General features: G+C 38.6%; 1 pseudogene; it reads left to right on the top strand.

The window, feature by feature from the left end:
- Positions 1–1,168: 1,168 nt before the first annotated feature.
- Positions 1,169–9,169, top strand: LOC148299283 (uncharacterized; annotated as a pseudogene).
- The last annotated feature ends 1,476 nt before the right edge of the window (positions 9,170–10,645 follow it).

Raw genomic sequence — 10,645 nt, 5'->3', positions numbered from 1 at the left:
TCCCCAACCCCAACCCAACCCCAACCCCAACCCCAACCCCAACCCCAACCCCAACCCCAACCCCAACCCCGACACCCAGACGCAGCGTCATGTTAGGAGTTATAAATATTCACAAGCAATTAATTAATATATGCAGAAATTAAGTATAGCATGATCTGAGTATCCTGAATTGAATCAAATGCTTCTGGCTATAATTTATAGATCTACATTATAACTGGATATATTAAATTATGCTCACATTTGTTTTTTAATCGATTGGCACTAACCTCTACATCCAGCAATGAGAATCTTTTGCGAGATCAATGTAGCTGGCGCAAAGCGTCCTATTCCTCAACTACTCATGAATATTATTCTGCTTCTTACGGTCCTCCCTGTCATTGTCCAAATCTCCATTCAGTCTGAAGCTGACTACAATTACGACTCCAAGATTTTGAATTCATTTCACTAAATTCATCAGGCCTGCATCGAGCATGAAGAAAGAATCAAATCCTAAGGGCCTAATCTTTACGAAAACAGGGTAGAATAGATAATGAAAAGCATGCCCGATAATTTTTTAGCAAAACCTCATTATGAAACATACGGGGCCTAAGCTTTGCTGAAGATCTATCAAATAGGCTACAGAGGCAGGCTCTGCAAGATAAACGGAATCGAAACCAGGAGTCGAGGGGAATTAGGATTTTCAGACGTGCTGTCCATTTTGATTTCGAAGGACCCAGACAGCTAGCTCCTTGGGAATCTGCAGCTGAGAGTCTTTACTGATAAATACTATTTACCACCTTTAGAATCTTCGGATCCAGAGTTGTTTCATGAGATGTTCGTATTCGTTTGGGGCTATAATTATGAAAAAACAGCCCCAAGAAACTAATCTCTGCTCGAAACCATCAACAATTTTGAAAATACCATCCGATCTGTCAAATCGCAGAAGTACCCCGAAAAGTATAGGATCCTTTATATTGGGGCCTAAAGCCAAGCCTCAACAGCTGCCTCTAGCTCAAACTCTGTAACGCCTCAATAATTAGCTGATGGATACTTTTCGCGAAAGTACAATCAATCCAGGATAATCTTTGAGCCTGCAATCACAGAATAAGGCAAGCAAGCCAACAAAATAAAAAACCTATAGTTCTACATAAAGAAGCACTGCCCCAATCAGTAGTCACTCGTAATCATGATGAATTCGGGAGATAGGCTCGTGAGCCCCTATACCATGCAACTGATAAACCAGCAGTACTTAAAGGAAATATGGATGACTACCAGCAAGTAAGTGCATGGAAGAGAGCTCTGCGTTGACAGTGAGCCGTATCGGGATTTCTACAAATCTTCTGCAACAGGCTTGCTGAAGATTAAATAATCCATCGCAAATAACGCCATCAGCCCAGTGCGCGAGCACACTTTTACCAATTTGAAGACTTTCTCTGTTAAATTATTCAATTCCCTGCCTCTTTCTAGGCTCACACTCGAAATTCCAAACAAGCGAAATAAGGCAGCCAACTACATCGACAATACGCTGCTCACTGAGTTGCGCGAAGATCTAGCCAACAGTAACCCAGATTTATACGACGAATCCATGCTCTATCCACTGATCGAAATTGCAGGCAGACACTACAAATTTCTCCCCGAAATCTTGTACGAGAAGAACACTTATAAATTGAAAAAGTAACTGATTTTAAAGGACACTCAGAAGCAAAGGCACCGAGATATTCTGCAAGCAATAAAGAAGTCTGCCAAAATAATAAATTAGGATGTGCTCGCCAGTGGCTGAGCTCAGACTTTAAAAATTATATGATTTTTATGAGATTTATATTTGGATAGAATTGATAATCGAATGGCGATTGAACTTTTGATCATTTCTTTTTCTTGTCCCCTAGAATTTGCAAAATTTTCAAGAAAAGGCCAATGATGTCCACATATAGAATTATCGAACCCATTACGTAGTTATCCAGTGTTAGTTGTTTGTTCTTGCCACCCATAATTAATTGAGTATCGATTAGAATGTAAACGCAGTAAATACAAGCTACCACAAAGGCCATCAGCATGCTTAAGAAGGAACTTCTGAGGACGAAAGCGTTGAAGAGTGATAGGAATAGGAAGATCCAAAAGACTGATGATCCGAAGGCTATGTAATTGTATGATGGTACCATAGATCGAATGGGTTAGTTTGGTGAAGTCAGAGTTAGTTGTGAGTGCGTAAAAGGTAATGCCAAATGTTGCTGCGCATGTCGCCACGGCGGACATCAACACACTCTCTGGTGTATAGTATGAGCAAATATAGGACACAAGGTAGGACTCTCCAAGGGTGAACACTCCCAATAGAATCATATTCTTGGGGAACTATTGGCAGAGGGCAGGCGAGTAGGCTGAATATTGAACTATATTTACTTAGAGTGATCATGGTGCCTATCGTGATGATGAAGCTGAGCCACCATAGACTGTTATAGCTTGCCTGGATCCTTGCAAATGTATCGGAGAAGACATTCAGCATGACAACCAAGGTGGTGATGAGCAACTGGACACTCAGGATGGAGTATACCTTCACCACAAAATTAGCCCTCGAGTTCTTCTAGAGCCCGCCTTGGACTGCCTCGTAGTTGAATTCGCCAAATCGATTTTGAGTCTTCATTTAATAAATATATATTCTTTCAATCTTTGTAGCACACGTATATTTAAAATTTGTTAATTTTTCATGGAAAACTTACTAAAACACCAGCCAAACGGGAATAGGGAGCAATTACTCCAGCAACTTTGATATAAGACTTAACTGAAAGAATATCCACATGCAATTTAAAATTATATTATCCCAGTATAGACATAAATATAGAAATTCAGCGATGGGCTGTGCATCAAATTATAAAGCTAGTTAAATGACTATTAACAAATCAAGCTCGAGGCAAGTAGAGACAAAAAATTCAGACATGAAAGATAAATTATAGCATAAGAAAATGAGAAACAACAAATTAAATCCAATCGTCCTATAAAGCGAGATCCCGAGCCTGCCCGAAGAAAGCTGCATACGAATCGATTACGAAACTCATGAAAATGTAAATAAACAAGAATTATGCAGCAAGAGTGTTGAAATGAAATGAGCATGATCTATATATTCATACATGCACTAAATAGATTAGTATTGATAAAAGAAGGACAGTTACTAGTTAGTTTACTATTTATTCATAAATGTGCATCAAATAATCTTATCATGGCTCATAGGTAAACTCGTTGAAAAAGAAACCGTTTTGCTCTGAGTTTTGGCTAGTAGTAAAGATTTAGTCAAATCTTCTGATCTGGCATTGGCCATCGACAAGAGCATATCCAGGATTGCAAACACACTTGTCAGAAACGATGTGCGAGTTTATAACATCCAAACACTAAGACTGAGCACCATCACAGAAAACACCATTCCAGGCAGTATGTGATGGGCAAGCGATACACTTTTTCTGATATGAATGATATCCAGATTGGCAGACGCATTCGTTATTTATCCAAATGGCATATGGATCGGTACATTTTTGTCCCTATGAGGCGAGCGTGCAAGCAGATCCATCGTATCTATAGTCTGTTTGGCATTCCACGCAAATTTCATTGATCAAGTGAAATCCTGTATAACATTCACAATTATGACCATTCCATTTTTAATTAGCTTTACATAGATTGGCCTTTGGAATGCAGCATTATTTCTCGTAGCTCCAAACGTATCCCTCCCAACAGCTTGGGTCATATTGACATTTACGACCATTCCAGAATAGATTAGGTGGGCAAATTCCACACAATCCGGGGTAAATTTAGAAGAACTTATCCTTGCAAATGCACTTTACACCATTAAAGTTACTATTATATGGACATTCCGGTTATTAAATAATAATTTTTGTGCATCTTCCACTTTTCTTTTCGTACCCAGTGACGCAGCGACATTCAACTCCATTCCATATCTCATTCAATTCTGCGCATTTCTGTATTTTTATGCATGCACCATTTATTCGCTAGAAGCCAGTTACACATCCGCATAATTTTGTATTCGTATCAAAGTATTAGTTTTGTTTGCAGACTGTTAGAATTTTTTTGTCGCACTCTTCTGTTCGAGTGTTTCTGACATATTATGCTGAACACTAACAAGAAATTCCATTCCATATTTCATTTAATTTTTTGCATGTGGTGCAAGATTGACTTTTTTAATCGAAAGTGCCCTCATTACATCTACAAGTGTTCGAAACTAAAACACTATTTCTCGGGCACTTCTTTAGTATTGGTTCACAGAGTAAAGTTTTCGGGTTCATTGTGAAATTTTAAATGCATTGGCAGTCATTGTTTACATTGATAACGATGCTATTAGGAGGGCAATTTGGGATACATTTCTGAGTTCTAAATTGATATGTCGTATTCACAGGGCAAGATCCACATTTGTTGTCAATCAAGTAAAAGTTCTATTGGCAGATGCATGCAAATCCATTCCACTATTCGTTTGACGTGCAACGCTTTTTGCAAGATTTTTAAATTTATGAATAAAGCTATTCAAAAGAGCATTGAGCACAAAGAGAACCAACACGATAATAAGATCTAATGCACACACATGCACTTCCATTCCAAGTTTCTAATAGTTGGCAACGATTGTTGCATGATTTGGTGAGTGCATCGTAAACAGTGCCTTCAGAGCATTGACTGCATTTGTTTCCGATATAATAGAAACCACCGATGCAGACGCATTCCCTTCCGTTCCATTGTTCCAGAGTCTGGCATCTGCTTTTGCATGTTCTTGTTTGCGAATCGTACACTGTGCCTTCATGACATTGGCCACATTGCTTTCCAATATAAACATATCCACTAATGCATGCGCACTCTCTTCCGTTCCATTGTTCCAGAGTCTGGCATCTGCTTTTGCATGTTCTTGTTTGCGAATCGTACACTGTGCCTTCAGGACATTGGCCACATTGCTTTCCAATATAATAGAAACCACCGATGCAGACGCATTCCCTTCCGTTCCATTGTTCCAGAGTCTGGCATCTGCTTTTGCATGTTCTTGTTTGCGAATCGTACACTGTGCCTTCAGGACATTGGCCACATTGATTTCCAATATAAACATATCCACTAATGCATGCGCATTCCCTTCCGTTCCATTGTTCCAGAGTCTGGCATCTGCTTTTGCATGTTCTTGTTTGCGAATCGTACACTGTGCCTTCAGGACATTGGCCACATTGATTTCCAATATAGAAGTAGCCACTAATGCATGCACACTCCCTTCCGTTCCATTCTTCTTGCGCTTGGCATATACTTTTGCAAGTTTTGGTCGTTTAATTATACTCTGATCCTTAAGGACATGGGTAGCATTTTCCTCCAATATAATGGTAACCACTGATACAGGCACATTCTTTTCCGTTCCATTCTTCTAAAATTAGACATCTGCTTTTGCAAGACTTAGTAACTGAATCGTAGATTGTACTATTAGAACATTGACCGCACTTATCGCCTATTAAATAATTTCCTTGGATACAGACACAATCTAATCCATTGAAAAACTCCTGCGATTTACAGGGGCGATAACATTTTTCAAATTCCACTGAATAAATCTATCCTATAGGACATTTTGTACAATAGCCTTTTATCAGTATAAATCCAGAATCGCATTCACAATTACCAATTGTTAAGTTATAATTGGAATTTATCGGGCATATTCCATTGCATTATTTGGTGCTGGCGTCATATCTGGTTCCTTCTTTGCAGATTCCACAGGTGCCTTGTATGTTATCAAAGCCCTCGAGACAAACACATTTGCCAAGTTTATAATATTGATTTGCTAGTTTGCAAATGTTGACGCATTGCTCTCCAACCAGTTATTTTCCATAGTCGCATGCATTGTCACACTCAGGAATGTTAGAGTATTTCTGGCAAGACACACAGTTCCCATTGTTTCGATAAAAGCCTTTTTGGCACGATAATTTGATGCAGTTTCCATTGCTTGCGTAAAACCCGGTAGGGCATGCAGCAACACAGACACCATTGTGGGCAATTGGGTGATTGGGACAGGCTCCACACTTCTCATAGACGGACAAAATGAGATATCCGATGCTGATATGGCTTATTTCACATTCAGCCGAAATAGGCCCGATGTCCATAAAGAATAGCTGGTTGACCGAAGAGTATAAACTTATGGGAGAGTTGACAGACACTTCGAACGATATTAACCCCAATAGGTAGGTTCTTACCTAGTTGAGCCCTGACTTCGGAATTTCAAGAGACAGAATCGATTGAATATAGCTCTGAGAAATAATTCCAGTTGTGTATCGAAATGCAATATTGTATTGATCGAACATAATAAGATCAATTTTCAGGATTTTAATCGATGTGCTGGAGTTTCGGCTCGAGTAGTGCAGATTGAGACCATTTTAACTCAGCTACGTGCGGACCAGATTTAGTTTTATGTTGTGGCTGTTCGTTGAAGAAAAATGGAATGAGCTCAAAAATGAGAGAGTCTTCAGATTAATCGTTTTAGACCATGCAGATTTGAAATTGTAAGACAGAACGAAAGATTCCTTGATGATTGGCTATGCTAACTGTACGCTGCCGATTTATATATCCTCACGGTCTGTGGAAATAAAGTTGATTCTAATCTGCTCCCATTTGCCGTTGCTGTCTAAAATCACTCGGAAAGTAGTTTTAGATTTGGTGCTTTCTACAATTGAGGCTTGGAGTCCAAGGACATAGGAAGGCTCAACTTCAAACCCGTTAATGGCTAAATAATCGAGACTATACCAACGATGGTCTTCGGGTCACTAGCAAAAGCCGAAGAGTATGAGTGAGTATAATTGAGCGGGGTATTGCCCTGGTTGACAGTTGAAGATGAGACTATTGCAATTTGATCTGGGAATAACAAAGCAAGTACCTGAAAATATTTTGGTTTGAGACTATGAGAGCTAAAGGCAACCCTATCCAAGAGATTCGATTTGAAATAAGCATAGGGCTAGAATAAAGAATTGAAGAGTGGTTATTTTCTTCATCCGATCAATATAATTATCGTTACTAAGCCGAGTCCGCATTTTATGCAGCGGACTAAACTGGAAAATTTATATGCTTGATTTTCAAAGTCGCTAAAAAGTTTAGTTCAAGATAAATCACCCAAATCAAGGAGACCTGACATGAACTCGATTGATTTGTTGTTGCCTTTTCGATAATTTGAGCAGAAGACATTAAACATTCAATGCCAAAAGCATACCAATATCATATTGACGATTCCTACAACCCAGCCAACATCAGTCTCGCTCAGTAGCGCGATATGCGAGTGAAATGCTCTTCTAAAGGGTAGTAATATTTAATGAGCTAATTGTATATAAACAGTACTCGATCAACAAAGAATTTTATAATCTGTATTCGCCATTCTTGTATTGTCAATCTATCGAAGGCAGTCTGCAAAGGGGAGTGCTAAATAAAACTTTTTGAATCTAAGATATTCCTATAATTTGTTCCTGTTGTTTCCCTGAACCATTTAATTTGCCGTTTCCCTACAAATTCGCTGTTCTTATCTTTGCTCCTAAAATCATAGGTTAGTTTATTTTAGCCTCCTTCGGCTCATTTTGGTTTAATTCTCTTCTTAAGTTGCTTTTATGGATTTTATATAAAAAAGAAAGGTTTTGCGTATTTTGTTTTTTCATATTCTTACTTTTAGATATAATACTGATATACAAATAAATATATTTTTATACTTATTCGGGAGTGTAAAAATAGAATAGTATTGCCAATTACCGATTGGTTAATTGCTAACAATTATCGATTAACAATTAAACCGAAAAACCACCCAGAAAGGGCCGGTCAGATTTGGAGATAGAATTATTTATCAAATTGAAATTGATTATAGATTGAAAATATCTGATTATTCGGCTTTCGAATTAATACATAAACGAATTCGTCAGTAAATGTATGAGGCCCCCAAGTTAAAGTTTCATAGAGAGAATCAAAATAGTAATTTCCCTTTGGCCAAGGTTCGATCATTGTAATGAGTATAGACAACAATTTGTGAAATTGAAATGAATATATGTTGGCGGTCGAAAAAACAACCAAACAATCAACATAGTTTCAAACTGAGAATGCTGATTAATAACGTGAATTCATAAATGAGCAATGCATTATTTATTTAGCTCACGAGAGTTTCCAGGAGTAGTTGGATCGATCAATCAATTATTTATATCGGCTGAATATACTCTTATGTGCATAATAATTATATGGACGCGTATAAATAAACAAACTCAAACAGCTCCAACATAAAAGTATTCTGTCGATTTCGGCCCTTCAATTAAAAATAGACTTAGTGTAAGGCTGACAGATTTCACAGGCTGGGCTCCATGTAGCATTTGATTGTCAAGGACCCCTCTAAAGCAGAGGAAACATCATTTATGTTCGATCGCATCTTTGACATGGAAACTACTCAGCAGGCAGTGTTTGATTAAATAGGGCACCCTATTCTCAAAAACATACTCGATGGTTTCAATGGCACAATCATGGCCTATGGGCAAACAAGCTCAGGGAAGACTCACACAATGCAAGGCTACAACATTAACGATAAAGAGTAAAAGGGCCTAATACCTAGGATAGTACATATTGAGTCATGCAGATTTAACAGTTATTCGTGGCAATCGAAAAGTCTTCAGAAAACTTGGAATTTAAGTTAAAGACCTCCATATTTGAAGTGTACATGGAAAAAATTAGAGACTTACTCGATCTTCGAAAGCAAGACTTGAAAATCAGATAAAATAAAAATGGCCTCTATGTCGAAAATCTCACTGAAGCATATGTCTCAGATAAGCTGGAACTTTGCCGGCTCATCGAGCTCGGACAGAAGAACAGGGTTACATGCGCTACCAACATGAACGCCCACTCATCCAGATCCCATCTCATATTTTTATTAACTCTCAACCAGCTCAATAGCGAGAACTCGCAGTCAAAGACCAGCAAGCTCTTTTTAATAGATCTAGCAGGTTCTGAGAAGGTCTCGAAGACAGGAGCGGAAGGGTTTGTTCTGCAGGAAGCTAAAAAAATAAACATGTCGTTGGCAAGTCTGGGTAAAGTGATAAAGAGCCTCTCGCTGAAGATACAGCACATTCCGTATCGGGATTCGAAGCTAACGAGAATTCTCCAAGATTCTCTGGGGGGCAACTCGAAAACTTCGCTGGTCGTCACATGCTCTCCCCACTAAATGCACGCATCCGAAACAATTTCCACTCTGAGGTTCGGGGAAAATGCCCAAAAAATTAAGAATAAGCCCAAGATCAACCGGGAACTCACCGTTCAGGAACTTCAAAAGATCATCGAAGAACTTGAGGCCAAGATCTTATAGAAGAACCATCGAATCAAGACACTTGAGGATTACATTACCAGTTAGTTGCACGCTGCCCTCCCTTTAGCCCCTGCAAAACATCGAAGATCCGAAGCTGTCAAATCAAATAATTTCCTGAAAGTATAATATAAAGACTTGTCGTCCACAATGCAAATAAGTTCGAAGGTCTCTGCAAGTGAACAGAATTTGCTATATGAGTCCTTCTTTGACGAGGAAGAGTCTTTCGTTATTGAGGAAGCAAGTGAGAAGATAAAAGAACTGAGCCAATCTGTGAGTTTGCCAAATATAGGTACACTTAGCCTCGAAAAGTAGTAAAAATTGCAAAGCCCCGCTGAACAAATAGCGTGTCTGTAATTGGAGTTGGCCAACTATAGAGAAAACTTGCAATTTTAGACAGGTAAGTTTGGCCAACTCAAAAAGTAATACAGTGTTCTCAGTGAGCATCTCAAGTCAGTCATCCAGGAAAACATATCTTGCCATGAAAAGTAACAGTAGAATAAGAATGCTTTAGCTCTTTGCAAGGCTGAGCTGATTAACAATTATCATAAAAATAATTCACTGCTTTTCAATCGCATTGTGAATGCATGCTGCGCTCAAGCCTCCAAAAATGAAGAGAGTTGCTCCTCGAAAGTGCGCCAAATTATTGAAAGCCAAACTGAGCAGCAGCTGTTATGGTTTGAGGGGGATGGTGAAGACATCAAAGTTAATTCCTCTTCTCTGATGGCCAGTCTGGATTATAGCGACTACTGGAAATCATCAAAGCAAGTGATAAACAACAAAATGCAAGAAGTGGTTGAAAAATCCCTCGCCATGCAGCAAAGATTGGAGCAACCCAAATATATAACCTGCAGGAATTAAGCGACGAGTCCTCCTTCAGTCCTCTCAATGAACCCCAACTCATAGTTCGAGTTGTCAAAAAAATATGCCAATCAAATTATTGAACTTAAAGCAAAAATGGATGCTAACTGCAAACTCTATGAAGAGTTATTAGCCCAGCAAAACAATTGGAAAATAGAATGCCAGCTTTACGAGTAAGCTATTTGATAATATAGGTTGAAATTGAAAGGCAAATGCTAAGACATCGGAAAGCTGAAACAATTATTGTGTCAAGTGCGAGAACAAATGGAGCTAATGACTCAATAGTATGAATAAACGACCATCGTAAATACCAAAATCGTCAAACCTTTAAAAGGTGGAATTCTTTCCTGATGGTGTCTGATATTTTATAATTTTACATTAGGTCGATTTTTTTTTTCTATCCTTACATAAGTTTATAAAAGAATTTATACTTGTTCTTCAAAGTATGCCTGTTGTCGCGAAAACTATGGCATATGC

Source organism: Brachycentrus maculatus, unplaced genomic scaffold (assembly GCF_059751285.1).
Source record: "Brachycentrus maculatus isolate JH-2025_06_01 unplaced genomic scaffold, ASM5975128v1 h1tg001213l, whole genome shotgun sequence".
Taxonomy (NCBI): domain Eukaryota; kingdom Metazoa; phylum Arthropoda; class Insecta; order Trichoptera; family Brachycentridae; genus Brachycentrus; species Brachycentrus maculatus.
Note: the sequence above shows the minus strand (reverse complement) of the source record. Positions and strands in the feature narration are given on the sequence as shown.